Genomic DNA, 22,946 nt, shown 5'->3' with positions numbered 1-22,946 from the left:
GCATCTGTGCTCAAAGCACTGGATAACAACAACCAGCCATTCTTTGCTAAGCTAACATTACAGAACATTGTGGGAAATCAGTCCATCTCCAAGACAAACATGATTCCATTGTTCTGTTGGTTGGTCAGACGAAGGGCATTGGCGGGATGGAGTTTGGGACAGGGAGGGTTGTCCCTGTTTTCTGTACCCTGGAAATCAGAGGCTATTCACTACTCTAGAGGCTTCATTTTGCCAGCTCTGCCTTCAGATTCTATCAGTAAAATAATATTTCTGGATAGGAAAACTTGATCTTTTAAAGATGCTGATAAGATTTTTGAAAGAGAAAGGCATGAGAAATGAAGAGGAACATGCGAGGTGTGTGTGTGTGTGTGTGTGTTTTCTGGCAGCTATCTCCAGCACAGCCTTGCAAGAAGAAAAGCTTGTGGGCATCTGTGCTTTATATTCCCCTTCCCCAGGGGCTTATCAATATGCGGTGCCTGTTGCCTCGATAAAGGGTCTTTAATGTCTTTGTGTCTTCAAGGTTACCACAAAAGTTCCATTTTGCAAAGAAAAGCCACATTGTTAAGGTGCAGCCGCTTGTCTGTGGCCAAGCCAAGGGGAAGCTCAGCCAGGTTTTCCTCTTGCAAGCTACCCACGTCTCATCAGGTGGCACCTTAAATGCAAATCTCAGCTGAAGAATCTGGATGAGCTCCATAGAAGCTCCAGGGGATTGGTTGCCTGGCGCTTTCACTTTATTTGTTTTTTTTTTATATGCTTTAGAAGGCTTTGTTCTCCCTCTCTCTCTCCCTTTGAGTCAGAGCGAGTGAGAGAGCGAGTGGCTCTGTAGCCTGGTGGTTAGAGCACTCACCTGGGCAATAGGAGACCCAGGGTCCAGTCCCCCTGCTCCCCATGACTCTTCCCCTAAAACATGTATGGAGCTGCTTCGACAGGAGAAATTGAGGGCACCACAGAATATCCCCTAGCCCAGCGGTCCGAGCACTCACCTGAGAGTTGGCAGATCCCTGATCACCTCCATCTCCCCCTCCTCTGTGTGGTGGTGGTGGTGGTGGGCAAATAGTTCTGAAGGAAGTCTTCCTCCTCTGTGTGACTGTTCAGTGGGCACCCTCTGAGCAAACCTACAGAATTGGGTCCCCCCACGACTTAGGGGGAGGGTATGCCTCTCTTCCCCCCAGGTCCTGCATCACTCTGGCTTAGGGCCTCCAGGCTCAGAGACAGAAACGCAGGTGCTGAGGGAACCTCGATTGCAAAAACGATAGGTGCCGAGTGAGTTGAGGCCCCCGCAGGGTTCAGCGGGAGTTTTGGGCATTGCAGTGGTTCCAAAACGGGACCTTGGGGGGCCTGTCCCCTGTTGCGCATCCATGCTCGAGTCGTGTCTCTGTGGCTCAGTTCCCTGTTGCACTGGTGGGGATAATGCATCATCTTCCCTCTCGCTTTCCTGTATTCTCTAGTTAAACTGTCAGCTCTCTGGAGCAGGGAACGTCTCTTACTATGCGTCTGTGCAGCTTCTGGTACAATGGCATCCCAAACCATACAGAGCATAGGAACTGGGGAAAAGTTCCATATCCCACTGCCCATGTCCGGGCCCTCGGCTGCCTGGCCTTTTTAGAGCTTTTCTGAAGCAATACCCAGATATTTGCTCTCAGTTGCCGTTCAGTGCCAGCTGAACTGGTCTGGATAAAACAAACCTCCACAGAGCATCTCCCAAGTTCAGGCTAGCCCTGCAGTGGTCATTGCTTGAGGTTTGAATCAGGGCTTGTCTACTTAGATTGTCAGCTCCGGGGGGCAGGGTCCATCTCTTTGTTCTGCAATGGCTCCTAACACCAGGGGATTCTGGCCCACGACTGGGGATGCTGCATGCTACTGCAGTGCCGCTAAGAAATAATAATAAGAATAATTAATTAAAATATTTTATTAAAGCTAATGTTAAAATTATATAATACATAGGTTGAGAAAAGAGTGTCTGTACATCTGGGTATACTGCTCAGATTATCCACAAATACAAAGTTTGTTTAAAAACTCATACAATATCATGCACAATCTGCAATAACCCAAATTTAGATACATTTAATGATACAGTTTAGATATAAGAATCCGAATACTCGGGTACATCACTCATGAAAAGTTATACAGAGAGTTGGTTGTAAAAAGCAAATATAGAAATGAGTGTAGATTGTCCCTCAGTAATTGAGCATTTAGGATGGATTGTCCCTGAGTAGATATAATCCACCAGAGAAGTATTTCAGTTACTTTCCGACTTGGCTTCTCATTGGCACTCCAGCTCATCTCTCCTGGTATTGCTGATGTCTGGTGATGTGTTCTAGGTAGATGTCCCTCGACCACCTGATGGTGATCGATGAGTTGCCGCATCAGCAGAGCATAGCGTTGACCGATTCTGCTTTCCCACAACACTCGCTCGTTACTGGGGTCCCAAGTGCTCCATGGACACCAACGATCATTGCATGTGTCTGTCTGAACCTGGTAACCCCTAGCTCTTAAGGTGTCAGCCAGAGGGGCGTATTTCTCCACAGTTTGAGCTCGGGCGTTGTAGAAGGCTGGGGTCCTGTTCTCGAAGGACACTGTGACATCCACCATCATGATCTTCTTCTGGTCCTCATTGGTGATGATGATATCTGGTCGCAGTTGGCTGTTGGTTCCAGGGATGGCGGAGTCACGGCCACCTTCCCTATGGGTAATAATAATTAATAGTACACATGGAGCTTTTCCAAAATAGCTATTCTGCTTTAAGGTCACACCTTACCTTACTCCAGAATGCCCCACATGTGTGGACAAGCCCTAAGTTAGGCTAGTCCTTTTCCCCCCACTGCTTTGCTTTGGATCCGGGCTGTGACTGAAAATGGGGAGCACCTAAGTAGCACATGGAAAGACTGTCGTAAGCTTCCCACCAGCACAGTTCTGCAGGCTCGGTTCAGCGTGTACCTAAAAACACTCAACTTTTGGGGTTTTTATTCAGCATTGAATTTTGTCCCTTCAGAGATTTGCCCCTCACTAATTACCCATCATTTGTGCTGATGAGGATGGGCTCTTAGTGAAGTGAATCAGACCCACAATAGGTTGGCTCTGTCTCACTGTGCTTATAATATTGATCACTGAGAGCAGTGAATTAGCACTGAGGAAAATCAATGAGTTGAAAATCCTCACTGGTAGAAACCCAAAGGTGCTCCTAGGAATGTCAGAGCTTTGCAGCTGGGTCGTCTCTTTGGATGGGGAGTGCGGCAGGTTAGATTTGAAGTGTGCTGGCAGAGCTGTATGGCAGAATGAGTGCTATGGACCATTCAGTGTCTGAGCATTAGAATCATTCATAAATTTTGGCATTTTAAAAAATTCTCAAAATCCATTTTCTGTTGTTGTGGGTCATTAACCTTCTTGTATCGCCAAAGAGTGGGGAGATGGCTCAAACCAATGGAAGTTGAAAAGCAGACCCGGTAGTACGACGATATCAAAAAAATATATACACCTAGACCTGCTCTTAACATTGTTATGACGGCAAATATTTAGAGAATAAAGAAGTCAAATTGCTCAGCATTTCAGTTGGAATCAACAGACTTTCTAAGGCTGGGATTAATTTGAAGAAATTTACTAGCAGCGTTGTGGCAGATAAAACAGTTTGCTTATTTCACACTTGTATGGCCACCTGCTACGAACTGTTTGTTCAGTTTCAACTTCTTTAATTAAAATCAACATAAACCAGATTGAAAACATCCCAAGAAGAGGATGGTTGATTTGCTGGAGGATATTGCAGAAGACATGCCAAAGTGGTTAAAAACGCTTTCTCCTTTGAATTAGTGTGCATTGCTGGGTGTATGTGAACACTGTTGCATCTAATTCTCTGGGTGACCCTATGTGTGCTGTGCTGTGAGTGTCTGTGTGTGCTGTGACATATAAACATTGTGACTGACGATGATGCAGCGTGTAATGCTCTCCTTGCACATCTTGTGCTGCGTGCGAGTCTGTGTAGTGCTGGAATGTCTGTACATGGTTTGGGACTATGATGCACTAAAATGGATTATTTGCTTGTAACGAAAACCAGTGCTAATGCTTAGGAGGTTACATTAGCGTCAGATGATCAAACCACTGTAGGAACATTACTTGATCTTTCCAACCCACCAGGAGGTTGGTCACTATATGCACCGTTATCCCAGTTATACAGATGAGGGAACTGAGATGTACAGAGGTCTCTTCATTCTTGTTCTTAGACAGCAGGCATGTTCTAGACTGCAGGATATTTAAGGTGAAGATGCAGCATACAAAAGTTAACACACTGGTGGTTTGTGTAGCAGGGTTTGGGCTGCAACAACTAGTGCCTGGGACCACTTGTGCTTTTTGTCCCACCCCACCTGCCATCTCCTCCCTGCCCCATCGTGGACTCTGCCAGCCCCTGGAGCAGACATGCTCATTTCAGACTGAAGCTCCTGTTTGGCTCCAGGAAAGATGCTGATTTTTTTTTTAACCAGGTTTCTCCTTCTGGCCCTGCAGCACTTGCCTTTCATTGGCGCTGTACGGCTTTGTGCAGCTCTGAAGCTAGCCGTTTCAGGTGTTCTGTAGTACCCAGGCGTCTGATGGACTGGAGAGAGGACGGCTCCCATTGCTGGAGAAGTCCGCTTATGTGGGAGGGGTCAGTGCTTGTTGCTATCTGGTGACTGTGTCTCAGCCCTCTCACCCTTCAGCCCCTCGTCTTGAAGGCCAGTCTGCTGTATTTTCCTTTGACACACTCGCCTGCAAACCAAGGACCCGCAATGCCTGCTCAGCCCTGAACTCTCTTATGCTGCTAGGGGCGAGCAAGGTACCATGTATCGGCTCCTTTGTTGAGCTGATTAGAGGCCTCCTCCAACAAACATCAAAGCTTCAATTAACACGGGCCGCTTGCAGCCCTCTTGCAGAACTCTGATAAGAATAGAATTTTCCCTTGGAAAATGGATTTTGATTTAGTTGCGTGTACCGCTCAGTAAATGACCTACTCTCTACAGTGGCAGAGCGATTCCGGGGACAATTAGGGTGCTCACTGGGAACCGGTTATCTGAAGCCAGCAGCCACGCTGCTATTTAGCTGCCTAATATCCTGATGGGAGGGGCCACAAAGTTTAAAAACTGCCTCTCCTTTCACCCCCTTTGGAATCTGCAGGAGGAGTCTTTGTTACTGGGTGGCTTTTCAGTCGAAGGTTTTTCCTCCTCACATTTGTGTGTGGCCATTTGCAGCTCAGTAGCACTGAGCACAAAAGGTGGGCTTGGCTGGGACATGGGAAACCTTAACATTAGCTCCAGGCTCTATTCCCTTGTGTCGCCCGCCATTGGGGCCCTGGAATGGGAGCTATTGAGCAGTGATGAACTACAGGAAGGGCTGGACTCTTTCCCTCCCATGCTGTGCCAGGGATCTGCTGTGTGGCCAGGGATGGAGGGTGGGAAATGGACATCGGCAGTTCGGGATTGAAGAGACCTCTGAGGGCTTGGTCAGCAAAGGTTGCTGGACTGGCATAGCCGTGAGCCTCGCTATCCACAGGCCACGTTCATGTTACCCATTGCTGATGGCACTTTCCCCGTATAGACAAGCATGTAGAGAATTGAGTCTGTCCCCCGGGCAGGCCAGGGTCCTGCTCCTACCCACTCCGGCTGAGGACGTACCACGGAGTATAACACTGCAATTGGTCTTCTCCAAAAGGACAAGAAATAGCCACTCTGCCTTGCACAGACGGGGTGCTGAGTCCTGGGTCCTCCCCTGTCTAGTTGTTGGGCAGGCCAGGAGGTAGCACAGGTAAGCTCTGGGCCATCGGGGGGAGAAAGTTACATGTTCGTTTTTCCCAGGCCCACAGTCTGGTCTAGCTCCAAGGTGGTTCCAGGCTCCCCCTCATCCCTTCTGTCGGTCTTACAACTGCACTAAGTCACAGGCATTAGCAGGCGGGTCCTCTGGGGTCGGACTGTCTGGGGTGGGAGTCAGGACTCTACTCCTGCCTTTGCCACTGAGTCACTCTGGGTGGCCTTGAGCAAGTCCCTTACCCTCCCTGGGCCTCACTTTCTCCACCTGCGAAACGGATGTGGCTGTTGGCCCAGCAGAGTCAAACTCGTCAGCATCTGCTCAGCCTTCCCTGCCTTCTTTAATTAACATCTGCAAAGAGCTTCGTGGGTGAGAGACCCGCAGAGGGCAGCAGCGCTTTGATAGTCAGCACAACTTGGATGACACAAAGTGTGTTTGCAGGGTTCGGGGTGTGGCTGGGAGCTGGCTAGAAAGGGCGGGGCATGTCATGGGTACTGTACGGCATTATTACTGCACTGGGAAAGGGGCAGTGCGCTGGGGTTACACAGCCTTGTATGTTGGGGCAGGGTTTGGAAGAGGAAAATACACCATGAACTTGGCTATCCAAACCCCCAGTACCTGCATCTTCCTAACAAACTGCTTGCCCCATACCCCTCTATTGACTTCCATTTATCCAAACAATTCTGGGGTGGCCCAAGCCGGTTGGCTGAATGAGATCCTGCCATAGAGCTCCCCTGTCCCCCGGGGCTGGATGCGTAGGGATAGACTTGTAATCCCCTGAAGAGCCCGGTGTAGGATGTTACACAATAGCATCTCAATGGAGGATATAAAGCCACTTAGGGAACCTCTGCATGTAATTCATCCAACTGCCTGCATCTCCCACTCCGAGGCAGAGGAAACAATAGCAAACTCACAGCGCAGAAAGTTAATATGGAGCTAGACAAGCATTTTAATAACTGGAAAGGTGAAGAAAACCCCACCTCCCAGTCTCTGTGCTGGCTCTTGCCAGCTCTCGCTCCTGAGAGCCTGGGAGGCCCAAAATACCATGATTGTATTGATTCAATTATTCTCTACAATGTAATACTCTGCATTTGTGTGATAGCAACAAACAGAGTTGAAAGATGTACAAAAATAAATGATCTGAAAGTTAATATGGCTGAATGAACAGCTCTGAATACAAGGAGAGAGAGGTTTGGTTTTACATTGTTAAATCAATAACGTGCAGAACAATGTCCTAACTTTCTCCAGAGACCTGGAGAGGACCCGCCTGAATCGATCACTATGCAAATTAATTGAATTCATGAAATCCACATGGCTAGGTAATTGATGCTTCTTATAATTACCTCCGACTTAGGAGCTTTTAGGGGATTGCATTGATTCCGGCACACAGAGAGCGGCCGGGTTCCTGGAAATGCAGATGCTGTGCCTGAGGTTGAAGGCTGGGTCAAGAGGTGGCAGTGGCAGCAGCAGCAGTATTTGAGGACACTTTGGGGGCACTATTGCACCTATAACAAGCCATGGCTGCCTCCTGAGGCTCTCCACAGCTGGATCCCTTAGGGGAGTAGCATGAGTGCACAGAGCGTTGATTTGCGGTAGCACGCTAGTCAGATACATATCATGGCCAAAACTCCCTCCTAGATCCTGGAGTGATGGGTGCCTTAGAAAAAAAACAAGAGGAGTAAATGAATACTGGATTCCTCCTCTGCCAACCCAATGCCACAACCCAGGAGCTCAACTTTGAGAAGATGCATCCGATCACGCTGAACTAGCTGGCGCAGGAAGTTCTGTGCCAGGGACGGGGTCAGAGGTGAGGCTGTGGTGTCTGATCGTAGAGCTCTCGTGGTTAATGCAATGTCTCGCAGCACAGTTCTGTTGCTGTGCCAAGTACCAGGTTGTAAAGGGTCAGACAGCGATGCTCAAGAGGTACTAGTCCCATGGGATGAGGAGGCCAGGGTGCTGGTAATGGTATAAGGGCTTGTGAAAGCTTTAACACATCCCAGGAGAATGCTCCCGGGGATGCACCACCTCTGCTGAGGTCCCCTTCATGCTCGTCGCTGTGGGGACGCTGTTGCGGCGAGCAGACAGGTTCTGAATTGGTGCCGGCGAAATGGAGCCCACAAGATATGGCGGAATTATTTTCTGTCTCACGAGACTGGGGGGAGATCAGTTCTCTCATACTCAGAGGCGCTGGTTCAGCTTGCATTAAGGCACACGCTCACCCCTAGGAAATCAATGACCCATGCAACATCTGCTTTTCAGGGAGCTTCTTAACCCCGTGACCCTGCTGCAGGGTAACACAGCTGGATCCACAGGTGCCTGCTTCTCTTTATTTCTGAAAATTAATAGAGACAGAAGCAGAAGGCAAAGCCAGTGGGAAGGGGCAGCGTTTTCAGCCAGGAGTCTTCATCTGCAGCAGGTCAGTGGCTCATGGGGCTAAATAAATTTTTTTTGGACCCTCTTTATATCCCACATTTTATAGGGGCATGGCCATGGGCCTGACCCAGCTGAATACGTTTCACCTGATTTAGGGGACAAGAGCCAGGCTGCAGGATGGTGGTAGAGGGGAAACTGGAATTTTTAGAGGTTTAGTTTTTTTAAAGTTATTCAAAATCACTGCCTGTCAGTCAAGGTGCAACTGGTGTGTGGTAGCCTGAAGGGCACTCTTATAGTCATGTACATAGCTTTGTTTATAGTAGGACCTACAATAACAGAGCCAGTTTTGATATGTGTATGATGTCTACTGGCTTGAAAGATCACTTTAAAGAAAAAGCTACTTTTTCTAAGGCAGGTCACAATGTGGAGCCCAGCCCTGCTCTGCAAAGAGGCCTCATTACCTAATAGAGCAACCTTTGGTCTGTTGAAAGCTGTGTGTGAGAGACACTTTCACTTCATTAGTATTCCTTGTGCTACGCACATGTGATTGTTAGGACGAGCGACTTTCAAAAGCAGAATGGAATCGCTGCAGAAATAACAAGGACCAATTTCTCTTTTATAAGTTTGTTCTTCTCATTCAGGCTGCTGGCTGTTATCTGAACAATACGCGGAACTGCAAGGGGAAAATAGAAAAGGCCCAGTTCCAATCCCCCATTCCATAAGTGGGAGTTGTGTGTATGACTCTCTCCAGTGGAATAGGAGGCTTTGTATGCAGAGACTAGCTGAGCTGAAGAGTGTTCTTCGGCGGAGAAGAAAGACTTGTCTCCCTCAGCACACATGCAATCGCACCACAACACACATCTGGAACAGGCACAGCTGGATAGCACTGCCCCCTTTTCAAAGGATCCACTCTGCTATTGTATGGCTCAAAAGACCTCTCCAGAGGTTTTCAATCTGTGGACTTAGCTTTGATAGTGAATGCATTCAAACTTAACCATGCCAGGAAAGAAAGGGAACTGGTTTAAACAGGGCCTGATTTTTTTCCCCCTTGGCGTGCCAAGCGGTTCCTGACTGATCAACCAGAACAAAGATCACAGAGCTACCTGCGCTATCTGGGGCTTTCATTTTCAACAGCCACAAGAGTTTTCATTTGGGATTATTGCTTTGATCGAAGGAAAAGCAGCAGAATGCAGTCAAGCCTAAAACAAAGACGGTAAATCACTAATGGACATCAGTGCTCTCGTTAGAAACAAATTTGTCACATGTCAATACAGAAGGAAAAAAGTAATTGATCCCAGCATTACACAGTCCTGCTATTTATATAGTGCCAGAGGGGCAGCTTGGCAGACGTGTATGACATGGGGTCCCTGCCCCAGCGATCTTCAGCTGGTGTAAATTGGCAGAGCTCCATTGATAGCAGCGGAGCAACAACAGTTCACAGCAATGGAGGCGCTGCCTCTTTGCTGGCCCAGTCTTTGACCTGTGAGGAGTCCCTTTGCTTGGTAGTGGGATTTCTCACATGAGTGAGGTTGGCAGGCTCAGGACATAATTTAGACAGACCATGTAAGTGAGTGTAGAGAGGAAGAGACATGGGGCAAGGATGGCGAACGGCTCTCAGGAGAGCGTTCTGCACGAAGCATTCTGGTCACTTGTCTGGCCACACTTGCACTGTTTATATAGTGTATCTGGCGTTACATTGTATGACATGGGGCAAGTGAGGGACAGCCCTTGGGAACCCTCTGTTAGGCGCATCGTGCAGCACCTTGCACTAACATCTCAGTCCAAAGATGGACATTTTGATGTTTTCTCTGGTTAATACGCCGGAGGGGCAGAATTCCACCCTGTTAGTGCCCTTCAGGGAGAGACTGGTTAGTTCCTGCTGACTGTGGGTGTGTGTGCACGCTTCATTAGATCCCACCTTGAATCCTTCAGTGCTAGGGCATGGTCTAGTGCATAGGGCACTGAACTGGGAGTCCGGGGATGTGGATTCAATTCCCAGCTCTGCCACTGACCTGCTGAGTGACCTTGGTTCAGTCACTTCACCCTCCCTCTCTGTCTCAGTTTCTCCTCTCACCTGTGCCAGTCTTATCTATTTACATGGGATACTGTTCAGGGCAGAGGCCATCTTTGTGTGTCTGTACAGTACCTAGCACAGTGGGGCACCTTGGCCTCAGCTGAAACCTGTAAGTGCTACCATGATTACAACCAATACTAAGGAATGTAGGGCAGGGAAGAGGGGAGCACCCTGGGGCAGTGCTAGGGCCTGCTGGGGAAGGAACCCTAGGTGCAGCAAAATGCAGGGAGAAGCCTTTGGCACTATTTGTGTTTCCATAGTGCCTAGGAGAACTGGCCGTGGACCAGCGCCCCCTTGCAGTTCATCTGCTGCCGCTCCTGTAGTGTTACTCTGGAGTTGCCTTTTCCTTCATAAACACAGCCCCTGTCATTCTGGCACCCATGAATGAGCCACTTTTGTCTGGAATTGGCAGGGGACTCTATGCTCCCGTGAAGCGCCCAAGGACCACAGTGATGGCCAGTAGGGACATACCTTTAATAGGCAGGTCAACTCTGGAATGCACATCGAGATTCTGCAGAATGACAGACACTAGAGAAACAAGCATGGTGGCTGTTCCCCGGGGGCTGGGAATGAGTGTGTGCCCTACCCCCCACACAGTCATCCCCGGGAGCTTGTGTGGTGGGGGTTGGCGGGGCGATCATGGCCCTGGGTGTGTGTGGCTCTGCAGTGGCTGTCCGGCGCCAGGTGTCCATTTGTTAGCCTTCCTGACAAATGGCTGCAAGGGAACAGGTTTTATCGAAAGGGATAACAGGCTTACACAGCACATTATTTAAGAAAAAGGGACAGGCAATTGAGCTTTGCAGACTAATTAGATTAAGTTGATGAGCTCATCAGTAATGTGTGTAATTAAGATCAGGAGCTAATTGTGGGCTGTTTGGTGCCTTACATTAACCCAGTTGTCCCTGGCAAAGCATGGCGTGGTGGGGATGAATGGGAGGCATCAGGGCTTCGTGTGGCGATCCAAGGGAGCTGTCCAGCCATCTTTCTAACAAAGCATGATGAAGGCTGCATGGAACCATGGCGTAGCAAAGAGGACAAGTGACTGGGAATCGGGACACCTGGGTTCTATTTCCTGGTGCTTCCCATGACTCAGCATGTGACTGTAGGAAGTTGCTTCCCCTCTGACTCAATTTCATTCTGTATAAAATGCCGTAAGAACATCTATGCTCTGCATGAGGCTTCATTAACAAGTGTTTGCAAAGCGCGTTGAGATCTTGAAATGCAAAGCGCTAGAGGGAGGCAAAGTGCTCACTACTGTGACATTACCGGGGGGGACAGATCCTGGGAAACCTCTCCTCTTGCAGGCCCCCGTGAGGATAATGTACTCTCAGCATTGAATAGCTGGGCCTGCAGAGTGAGACCTTTTACTCCGACTCCTGAGCAAGGGAAAAGCCCTTTCCTTGGAGCAGCTACAGAAAGATGGAGGAGATGTTTTACAGGGATGAAAGAGGCCTGTTTGTCAGAGGTCGTTGGACCCACATCTGCTCTTTCCTTCTAAACCACGCTATAAATGCCTTAAATTGATGTCTTGGTGCTGATGTCCTTCGAGGAGCTGTCCGTTTTTTTTACCCACTTTTCCTTGAGTGCAGGGAACCAGCTGGGTTGGAAAGGCTAGTTGGAACAGGCAGGGTTGGCAGATTTTCACACAGTGGCAAATCCAAACCACAGCTCTTATCCCAGGCTTTTCTACACCCCAATCATGGGTGTTTTTTTATCTTATTTCTTAGTATCTTTTCCCCAAGTGACCAAGATGCCAGTGGAAAGTGCCAGATGAAACAGAAGTCTCTATTCACACTAGCTGTGTGAAACTAGCAAGGTTTGGTTTGTGGGTGTTCGCAGAATGTTTCTGCCATTTTTCAACCTCCTTCAACCCCCGTTTTGCTTTATTTGCTTTTTCTGAAAAAGAAAATTGGTTATTTTTTAAAACTCAAACTTGCAGTCGCTGACTTGCCCTCTGTTTTGAAAGCAATCACCACTCCAAAGAGCTAGCTCTGTCCTCATTCAGAACCTGGTGTAGTTTTGTTTGAAAACTGGAGGGAGCTCAGCTGAATCTCCACACAAATGGGTCTGTTGTTGAGTTTGTAACAAAATGTGAAAAAAATTGAATTTCAATTTATTTTGCACGTTTACTATGAACATTTCCTGCACCTCCACAATAGGATGTCTGGACAGTGACAGGGCAATACTATAGCATGGCTCCCATGTAGTCTTTTAACTCGACCTGCTAGCTACAAACTCCTTTATCTTCTCTAGGATTTTACCTTGAGTTCGTTAACTTGAGTTAAGAACACACATTTTTTTCCCTAACGATGACACAGTCCTAGTGAGAGACTGGATGAATTCATCCAAGAGAAAGTAAAGCGGTGATTTTCAAGGTCTCCAAATATGTAGGTGGGGGTGTGATTTCTGATAGTAGAGGGCTGTTCAATGTAGCCGGAAAAGGCAGAACAGGGTCCAGTGCCTGGAAGCTGAAGCTAGAAAATTCATATGAGAAATAAGGTGCACATTTAACAGTGATGCTAAATTATCCATTGAAACAGTTTACTTAGGGACCTGGCCGAGCCTCCATCCCTTGGCATCTAAATCAAGACTGGAGGTATTTTTAACAGGTATACTGTAGCTCAAACATAAGTTCTGGGCTTGATGCAGAAATTACTGGGTGAGGTTCTGAAGCCTGTGTTGTGCAGGAGTCAGACTAGATGATCACAATGGGCCCTTCTCGCCCTATAAATAGATGAGTTTCCAGGGCAGTGCTTTAACCACAAGACCCTCCCTTCATATCCCTCACTTCCTGGTCTCGCCTCTGTGACAAATGTTCTAGAGTCAGCGGGTAAGTTCATTTTCCAGTGCACACTCAGTGCTTGGCCCTTGTGTTGCAAGATCCAAAAAACGGGGGCTATCTAGAATATTTCTGCTGTGAGGATCTCCATAGGGTGACCAGTAAGTGTGAAAAATCGGGACAAGGGGTGGGGGTAACAGGTGCCTATATAAGACAAACCCCCAAATATCGGGACATCTGGTCACCCTAGATCTCCAGCAGGTGAAATACTTGTCCAGCTGCTGTTGCATTGAAAGCTCTCCGAGGTTCAAACAACCCATGTGACCAATTGTGGGGAAACACGAACTTTAAGGTGATACTTATCAATGGCTTCAGAGCTCTAAACCCTCCTCCTTACTTCCAAGTGAGATCAAAGCCTCTCCCCCTTCTTTGCTGGGTGGATGTGAAAGGAACGTGTGGATGGGAAGTGGATTTGAATGGAAGCACTTTCTATCAGGGGTTGGAATCTTTCTTTCGCAGGCGTCAATGTGGTGTCTACATGCCAGAATGAGCAGGTTCAGATACAATAAAAACCCAACGTGAGTCCAAATCTTACAGGAATCCAAAAGACAAACGGCAGGTAGAAAAGGCTGAAAGGAAATACAAAGAGATTTGTGCAAAGCAGAAGGAATAAAAAAGTGAGCGGGATGGGATAGATGTGAAGCTATAAAGAGGAAAAATAACCCCAACTTCTGAAGCAATAGTAGAAATTGCTTGTTCTGGAGAAATTGTCTGAGATAATATTTAAGATTTATCAATATAGATATAGTGCTTAACAAGACAGACAATTTTCCCTGTGTCATGGCAGCTGGAGTTGCCAATACAGCCTCTTTACTGCTTTTATCCTCGCTCTCTTGTATTTCATATCTGATCTTTTTTTCTTCTCTCCTGCATCAATGTCTCTTCTCTTGTTCTCTCTCTTTATTCTCCTCACTGGCTCTTTTTTCTTCCCCTATCTCATCTCCCTAACCCTTCTCTTCTCTCTTGACTAAATTGGTGCTCTGCAGAATCATTTTTTGGCCCTTTAAAACCTCTTTAGGTCCCATTTCAGAGCCCTTGGTTCAGCTCTCCTTTCAGAAAAGGGGGTTCTGTTCTATGCTGTGCCGCAATTAATTTTCCTCATTGTCTCCGGTGCTGTTCCTCGCTGCCATGTCTGTTCCTTCTGCGGCATGCCCCCCTCCTTCCACTTTGGGCTCATTTTCTCACTGTCTCCAAGGTTACACAAACTAGTTTCCTAGCCATTCCTGAGTTCCCAGCTCACATTCCCCCTAACCACCTCTTATTCTGCATTTGGATTCTTGTTTATTTCTGATGCTGTTCTTTCATGGCCTTTCTGGCTAAAACCCACGCTAGTATCTGTTTTAAAACCTGATGCATCCTCTATTTGGAGACCGTCTATTCCAGCTGGCTGAAGGGAAGGGATGACTTAATCAGTCTCTTCCGTCTTTACCTTCTGTGATTTACAAAAACGGATGCCCGTCTGGGGCATGATGGAATGGCCCAGAAAGCCTCTGGACATCCAAAGACAATCCTCAACTAGGAACATCTAATAGCTAGAGGAGCCTTCATGACTAAGGCACTGGTCTGGGTCTCCAGAGACCCAGCTTTAATTCCTGGCTCCACCAAAGACTGTGTTCTTGGGCAAGTCACTTAATTTCCCTGGGCCGCAGTTCCCCATTTGTACAATGGTGATGCCATCCCCCAGTGTTGGTGTGTGTGTTGTCAGGGTGTGTTTGAGACACTCCCATACCTAGAGAGTTAGAACTTCCTAACATGCCTACGGGTGGGTCAGACTGGGATGCACGGTCCAGTGTTGAGTGCAGCTTTTGCCATTTGCAGGACGTGGCCTCTGCAGGAGACAGCTGTGAGAACTGGGAGATTTTCACCTTATCGACGATTTTCCTCCATGCAGAGACAACGCCCACCTGGGATTGACCTCACCTAGGACTGTGGGGCAGCAAACGAGGGGAAGGATATGTGAAGCGAGGTAGGGGTGTGTGTGTGTGTGTGTGTGTGTGTGTGTCCCTAGCCGGCCAGTCTGGTATCACCTGTGTGACCGGGATACCTGTTCTTAGGTATGTGGCAAGAGACTCTCTAGAGAGCCGTCTGGCTCGTGCCGCCCATCACGCACAGCAGATCTTGTCTCCGCTATGGGTAGTACAGAACACTGTCCACACAGCACCGAGCCAGGTGGGTGGGTCCTGACTGCAGCCCCTGCATGCTCTTGTCATACAGATAATACATATTAATTATCAACCTACTGATGCCAAAGCATGTGTGCGAGTGAAGTGGAAATGAGAAATCTGTCTGTTCCTGGGATCCAGGTATGTCGCACCAACGCCCCTGTGGGAACATCGGTGGAGCAACCGGGACCCAGGTAAGAAGAGTGGGTAGAGGGGTGAGAAGGACTTTTCTTTATTACATGAACTCTGGCTCCCATCTCAGAGTTAAATTTTACTGGGCAAGGTGGTGAATGCAGGCAGGACAACCCAAGACAGACTGGTGCTAGCCCTGGGAATCCCTAAAACATGACAGACCCCAGATGCCATTCCTGGTGGGTACAGGGATCCAGTTCTGGTCCTGCTACTGAGTGAGGCTGTGCCCAGAGCCCACTCCATGAAAAGCCTTTTGGTCTTTTGTCTTTAGAGTGAAGTTTAGTGCTGGGAAGCGGCATCAGATTCAGTATCACCAACCCCAGATGTTCAAAAATCGAGTCAGGCTCTCCAAAGTCTTGAGAGTGGCTTACAAATCATGAGATTAAATTATAAAGGTGAGGTTCTCATTTGACTTTTGATTTCTGAATCTCTGGGGTGCACTCAGGTCCCATTTTCAAACTTCTCCCCACAACCATGAGGACTAGAACAAAATCACTTTTTCTCCAATGAAAGCTGAGATTCTTACATAATCACATGACTCCAAGGAGCAGGGGCTTGACTAAAACCCTCCAATCTTGCAAGGCGCGGATACAATTGTGAGATCTGGCAGCACTGCACATCTTCTGAATGAGATCGAAGGTGTCTGTTTATCTGTAAAGCAGAAGCAGCACAAGTCTCCCTGTCCATTCTCCTGCCTATGTCCCTCTCTGCTACCCTGTGCAATAGTGGCATTTAACCAACGCCTTTTTAACATCCAGCACTGGTCCACCTGACTTCATCTGTCTGTTCCCAGCTGGCCAATTTCATTTCCTTTTGCACTAAGTAGTAGTATTTGGCACTTAGGTGACACTTTATATTTTCAAGGTACTGTCTAAAATGTCTAGGCATGAGACGAGTTCTCTCTGTGTGGCCCATTCACTCCTTGGCCTCTCTGCTTACAGGTGGTATCAATCTTTTGTGGTCTATTTCTCTGTACTGTGTAGCATCTTCACAGCCCCCTGTGCGCTAGGGCAGTGCTGTTATCCTGATGTGACAGATGGGGAAAGGAGGCTTAAACTGCAGCAAGGGAGGTTTAGGTTGGACATTAGGAAAAAGTTCCTAACTGTCAGGGTGGTTAAACACTGGAATAAATTGCCGAGGGAGGTTGTGGAATCTCCATCTCTGGAGATATTTAAGAGTAGGTTAGATAAATGTCTATCAGGGATGGTCTAGATGATATTTGGTCCTGCCATGCGGGCAGGAGACTGGACTCGATGACCTCTCGAGGTCCCTTCCAGTCCTAGAATCTATGAAGGTCTATGTCCATGGTGCAATGAAACCCTTGCGGCTGGCCTGTGCTGGCTGACAGGCTGACGGGGCTTGGACAGCAGGGCTATAAAATTACAGTGTCGATGTTTGGGCTTGGGCTGGAGCCCAGGCTCTGAGACCCCAGGAGGGTGTAGAGATAAATGCTTCAGTCTCTTCCCTGGGGCCTTTCAGTTGTGATTACAGCCTGAAAAGTGACTATAAAACAACCTGTATTGAGGAGCCTGGCTTCTCTCTGTAAAAGGCGCTGAGTAGGGACCACGGGCGGATGTTTGTAGGTCACACTGTTCATTTTTGGATAGAGTTTATTGTCCTCCTGTTTGTTTAAAGTGAGAACTTAATTGTGCTGTCCCGTTCATGATGCTGGGTGACATCACCTAGCAACTTTCCCCTTCTTGCACAGCCGTCGTCTTGCACTAGGCCTGCCTCCTAACCAAGCACCCTGCAGTTTGATGGGGTCCCTGGCGTGCAGGGGTCTGTCTGCGCAGAGCTCACCGCTGCTCCAGGGTCCTAGCAAGGATTCTCTCCGATGGACTCGCAGCCCTTCACCCAAACACCTCTGCCGCTAATCCCCAAATAGCCTCTCACCTGCGCTCACCCTCCATTGCTATTCCTCTGTGCAGCTGGCTGGAAGGCTGACCAGCTCGGATGCTGTATGGCTACAGAGTGGGAGGCTGTGGCTGCAGTTTATCACTCCACAGGCCTTCCTGGAGTTAAACAGGCATTCAGGTGGCAAATCCAAGGCAACCAGCACCTTGGAGTTTAAGTGTCTTCTGGTTTCAAACCCCAAACCCATCAACGGGGCTGAGAAGCATTTGCAGCAGGGAATTTGGACCCAGTCATTAAGGTTGCAGGCCCAACTAAGAGGGGCTGGGTCTGTGACAATTGTCTTCTCAGCCTCTCAAATTTATTGTGTGGTCAAAAGATGGCAGTACTGCACTGACTCAGCGTGCTGCAAGGTGGGTTTGAAAGGCAGCTTTCAAAGCAGTGAGCCATGATCGCAGGCCAGGGCTGAGGCAGGGCTGGGAAGAACAGTATCTTCCTTCTGCACTCCAGTAGTTCACAATGCAGCCTGCTTTAGGGGCTATTGTCTAGGTGCTGGCCTCATCTGCGTGGATGGCATGTTTCTCAGGGGCCTGGACCGTGACTGGAGCATGGTGCAGTCATCAACTATTAATCTCTTGCACTTGAAGAAATGTTGTTTCCTTTTGCTTCTGTTTTTCATGTGTTTGCACTGAACGGATTGAAAAGTCATAGAATGATTAAAAGAACCACCCACCCCTGGAATCCTTTATTCCCCGTGGCAGCAGCCGGCCCTTAGATGTGATGGGTGCCCTACCTAGATTGGACAGATGGGAGGGATGGGGTCATATCTTCAAAAGCATGCGAGTGACTTTAGCCTGTATTCCATTTAAAGTCAGTGGGATTCAGGCTCCTGAGTGTCTAGGTCACTTTTAAAAAATGGGGCTTAGTGGCTTTTGGAAAATGTCTCCTTTGCCTGTATATTCCTTCCTGTATAGCTTTGTGCAAGCTAATTGTCAACCCGCAGCCCCTGCAAGGAAGATAAAGTAGTATCCTCCCTGTTCGTCAGAGATGTGAAGTTATTCAAGGGCAGGAGAAGTTGTCATCAGAGCAGGGTTTATCACTCAGGGATTCCTGGCTCCCAGGCCTGTGCTCAGGCCACGCCTCTCTCTAAAACCAGGATATTACAAGGAAACAAGTAGATATGGCCAGATGTTTGACAGGTTTGGGTTCTGTGCGCCCCGTGGGGGCCCCATACCCCGAGCAAGCATGGGTCAGCTCTGTGGGAGGTACAGGAACAGATGGAGTCAAAGATCAACCCCACAAACTCCGATTGTCCCTTGGGAAATAAATGACTCCTCTTCCACTCCTTCAAGGGCATCTCCAGGCTGGAGAGGGGCTGGCTTCCAGCCATTGCTGCCCGGCCACTGAGCTTTTCACCTTTCTTTATTTCATAAATGAAAATATTGATGTGGCTTCACTCATGCACGCGAGAGCCAGACGGCGCTGGTGGCTTCAGGGCAAATGGTAATAGGAGTTTCCTTTATACTTGGAGCCTGGTACGGACTAGAACCAGGTATAACATAGGCAGGTGCCATTCAAGCTCCTCCAACCCCAATGCAACATGCCTCAGTCCTGCACTAGAGCACCGGTTTATATTCCCAGTCCTGCCCTGCCAGATACACAGCTCTGCCAATGCCCCTCAGCCCAGTCCTGGGCCCCTTTCATGCACAGCTCGGCCAATGCCGCTTAATCCCAACGTGCAGCATTTCCAGCTCGGCCAATGCACCGTATTCTGCAGCTGGGTCACCCAAGAAGATGCTGCCAATCAGTCCAGCTATTCCGGACTGTGAGGTAGCAATATATGAGCAAAAGACTCACCCAGTTCCTCCTCACTTGCCACCTGAGTCAGGATTTGATCCCAGGTCTCCAGGTGAGAATGGCTTGGCCAGATGCATCCTTGGTGCCGGCTGAGGAGCCAGATAGCACCTCCTTTGGCCAGGGTGGCCTGGGGTGTGTTGGGATGCTCCGCGGGGATTGATTTGCTCAGTGGTTTTGGTCCAGCTCCAATATCTCATTCTCCTCACCCAGCGCCCAGGTATGCAGGGATATTAGGTTACCATGGTGATTAGTGCTCGTGCCGCAGAAGTTGGCAGAGTCAGGCTGCCCTTGTGAGTCTTCCCAGTGGATGGACGGGCGTGTGCTTGGAATAACACGCTGGCATCTCGCCTCCTTCCATTCGCTGCTCCCTTTTCTCAAACTTGTTAGGCCATGCGAGCTGACACTAGCTGCGCTGTCAGAATCCAATGAGTTGATGAGCTGGAAACTGGTTATTAAGTATAATAACAGTTGTTGGTTTTAACAGTTCTGTGTGTAAGTGCCTAAGTGACAGGTGCCTGACTCAAGCCATCAGGCCAGGCTGCATTTAAGCGGCTGATTGCTGGGGCTTTCACAGACTGGTTTCTTTAGCCAACTTTCTAGCAGACCGAGCCCAAAGCGCCCAGCCAGAGACTTGGACAGCTGGGGATGGAGGAGGGGAAGAAAGATGATTTTTGGAAAGTCCATAAAGCAAAGTTCAAGGAACTGATCTGATGTGATTAGCAAGGTCCCCGTCACTCAGCTTAATTCCCAGTGCTCCTCCCTATCTTTGAGAGTCCTAACCTCGCACCAAGAAGTGCTGCTTCCCTGGGATAGCTCTCTTCCAGGACCTCTTGCTCCAATGTCCCCCCCCCCAGTCAGCGTGTCCTGAATGTCATTGACCAAATGTCGCTTTGATTACCTGTGTCCAACATCCCTCCTGCTCTTCAGAGACTGGCTACGCTGTCAAAGGGCAGGAGGGTCAATCGTGGGCTTTCCAGGTAACACGTAAATGTGCTACATCTCCAAAGTGATACTAGGGGAAGTGGATGGCTTGTGGGGTGGGGCTGTGACTGGTGGAGGGATATGAAATCTCTCACCTTGGCTGACAGAACTGACTGATCACAGTTGGTCAGTGGGCCTGCGTGAGAGGACTGACGTGCTCGATTCAGTTTCTAGCAGCCCATGCTACATTTTACTTCCTGATGGGCAGTCTCGGCTTGCAGGGCAAATATTACAGAGACTGATCAGCTTTCTCCCCCCGACAGTCGAGGCTGGGGCACATTGGCAGGAGGCAGCGTGGGGGGATCTTGCTGAGTTGCACCTGTGCTGTGGGATGGGACCATTCACCAGCACTAAAGTTCACGTCAGCCATTGATGGATGGCTTATTTCCAGACCCACAGCAAGGGAGGGTCTGTGTTTTTAAAGCAGAGAATGAGGAGGGGCCATGAGGTGTCCTCTTGGCTAGTTCCCCCTCCCATCAGCACGAGAGAGAGAAGAAATTGCTACTTCCCAATGGGGCGCATCCAGAGACCACAGGGATTTAAAGGAAAGATTTCTCTCTCTCTCTCTCTCTCTCGCGCTCTTTTGAAGGAGATAATTTGGAGTAAAGAAGAGTTTATACAGATCTGATTCTCCCTATCTCAGAAGAACACACTTTCCTTTCCCTGGCTGCAAATCAACAGGATGCATTCCTGGGAAAGATCATCACGAAAGAAATGGATTTTCCCCCTACTGCTTTGCCATTTTTGCTTGTATTTGTGAAAGTCAGACTGGTGGGCTGTGAACTTTAAGGAGTGATTTCTGTTTTTCTCTCTCCTCCGACATGTGGACAGCAGGGCCGGGAACCTGAATAACCAAACAGAGCGAGCTTAACACACTTAGGGAGAAAGCTGAGCCCCCTTCAAGATCCAGCTGCAAAATACTTTCCTTTAAGTTTACAGTAATAAGTGGTGATCAATGCAAGAGACAAGCCACCTGGAGAGGGGGTCTCAGGGCTGGGAATGAGCATTCCATTTAAACTGACGAGGCTAATGATTGGACAACACCGACAAGTACTAAACGAGGACTAGCACCAAAGTGCAGCAGATCTCTGGGGCCATGTATATTGCCACATGCGTCTGTAGAGTGCATAGCATGACGGAACCCTGACCATCCGGCACTGGCACGGCTATGTTCCCATGGCCGGGATCACAGCACGAGAGCGCGGCTGACGTCAGCAGAGCCCCGAGCAGAAGTCGAGCCCCAGGGTTCACAGTTGGGGCTGTTTCATGTTACATCTGGCCTGAATCACGGTCTTTGCTCCGCATCCTGAGCAGACTGTCCGCCGGAGGGCTGCTCCCAATCCTGTATCTCCAAATGACCCCTGTGCTCCCTTCCTCCTCCCCTAACTATGTGCATCCGGCGTGTTTGTCACATCACTTTCTCTTCATTCCCGCCCTGACCGGGACCTGTTTTTCTCACGCCGGTCTGTTGTTTGGCACTGCCAAGCTGTGCGACTGGCATGTGGCTGACAAGTGCAGGGCTGCTAGCACAAGGATGCCTGACTGATTATAAATCAATCAAGCCTCACAATTCACCTGCCAACCCTGAGCTGGCATTCAGGGATGGTGGAGCAGCAGGGCAGGCCGTTGTCCAGGCTGCGCCAGGCTTCACTCTACCAGGGCTATGTTCAGAATCCGGCTGGATGTCTCCAGCCGGCAGGCACACCCGCACGCTGCTCAGGGGAATTCCAGCCTGTGGAAGAAGGAACGTGCTGTTCTCTGGCCTGAGACTGCCCCGTGCCTGGCTAACCTCTCCGCTGATCAGAGGTCCCTCTCTGAACTACCGTAGCAGACCAGCGTGTGACTGCCACTTACCCTCCCATCCCCTGGGCTTTTGTTTCCCATGGCTTGGCTTAGCCACACGAGGGAGGTGCCTGCTACAGCAGTCCTGGTGGGGCTTTGATCCTCAGGTAGCCTCCTCTGAGCGATTGCTCTGTCGCTGTTGAAACAGAGGCTTTCCTTTCATGCTCTCCGATAGAGGGATGTGACGGGGGAGTGGTGGCCGAGTCCAGAGGCTCAGGCATTCCGTGTGGTTTCTAAGTGGGTGATGAAGGCAGCATGTGCTGGGAGCAGGGTCTGGTTCCCCCCACCCCAAACACCTACTCTGCGTGGTAACTGACTCTCCCCCATCTTGCAGTGGGACACATCGAAGTTCTAGCCTGTGCTGTGTGCAGGGCTCCCCCCACAGCTCCATATTCAGCCTCGCGCTGGGATCTACGTTAGCCACATGCTGCTATGGTTTAAAAATGGTGTTTGACTGGTAGCCATAGTCCGGCGGGGCTACCTTTCCCCAGGCCATATTGCTGGGCTTGAACTCAACAGGGGTGCTGAAGCTGGTGTCTGCTGTTCTAAGACAGGGAGCTGCTGGCAGGGCAGTCTCCTTCGCTTTGAAATTCTCTGGTCTGTAGTAGTACCAGTCTGTTGGCCTTTAGGGTGTGTGCAAGCAAAGCCCATGTATTTGGCATCATTAAGGAGAGTGGGGAGAGCCGGTTCGCTCTTTGTGTTCGTGTCTTTGTTGGGTTGCACTTTTAATTATTTGCTAAAGATTCCTACAACCTGGGGTAGGAGCATCATATGTTAATGCCTAGAAAGCCAAATAAATCCATTGCAAAGCGGCCAGGTATCTCAGAGAGGTGCGTTCTCCTTCCACTGAAGTGCCAGGCTCAGGCTGTGAGGAAGGCAGGATACCAGAGCTGCTCCAGCCTTACCAACTCAATGGTCCACCACCCAGTACAAGACTTGGGGATTTGGAGTTTTGGAGAAACCCAAATATTTTTTGGCCTAGAGTCACTGGGGAAGGACGTGTTTGCAG

At 49.0% G+C, this 22,946-nt stretch overlaps 1 long non-coding RNA gene across 2 annotated transcripts in view; it reads left to right on the top strand.

The window, feature by feature from the left end:
- LOC103305908 (uncharacterized) overlaps nucleotides 1–22,946 on the top strand; it is a 335,760-nt gene that overhangs the window by 68,529 nt on the left and 244,285 nt on the right. Inside the window, exon 3 of one of the 2 annotated variants that reach the window (XR_010592996.1) lies at nucleotides 14,871–15,018. The exons of the other annotated variant lie outside the window; for it this stretch is intronic. This is a non-coding gene — a long non-coding RNA (uncharacterized LOC103305908). The remainder of the gene's footprint in view (nucleotides 1–14,870; nucleotides 15,019–22,946) is intronic. 2 annotated transcript variants of the gene reach the window in all.

The sequence above is a fragment of the Chrysemys picta genome, chromosome 16, assembly GCF_011386835.1.
Source record: "Chrysemys picta bellii isolate R12L10 chromosome 16, ASM1138683v2, whole genome shotgun sequence".
Taxonomy (NCBI): Eukaryota; Metazoa; Chordata; order Testudines; family Emydidae; genus Chrysemys; species Chrysemys picta.
This window is presented reverse-complemented; position numbering and strand designations above follow the sequence as displayed.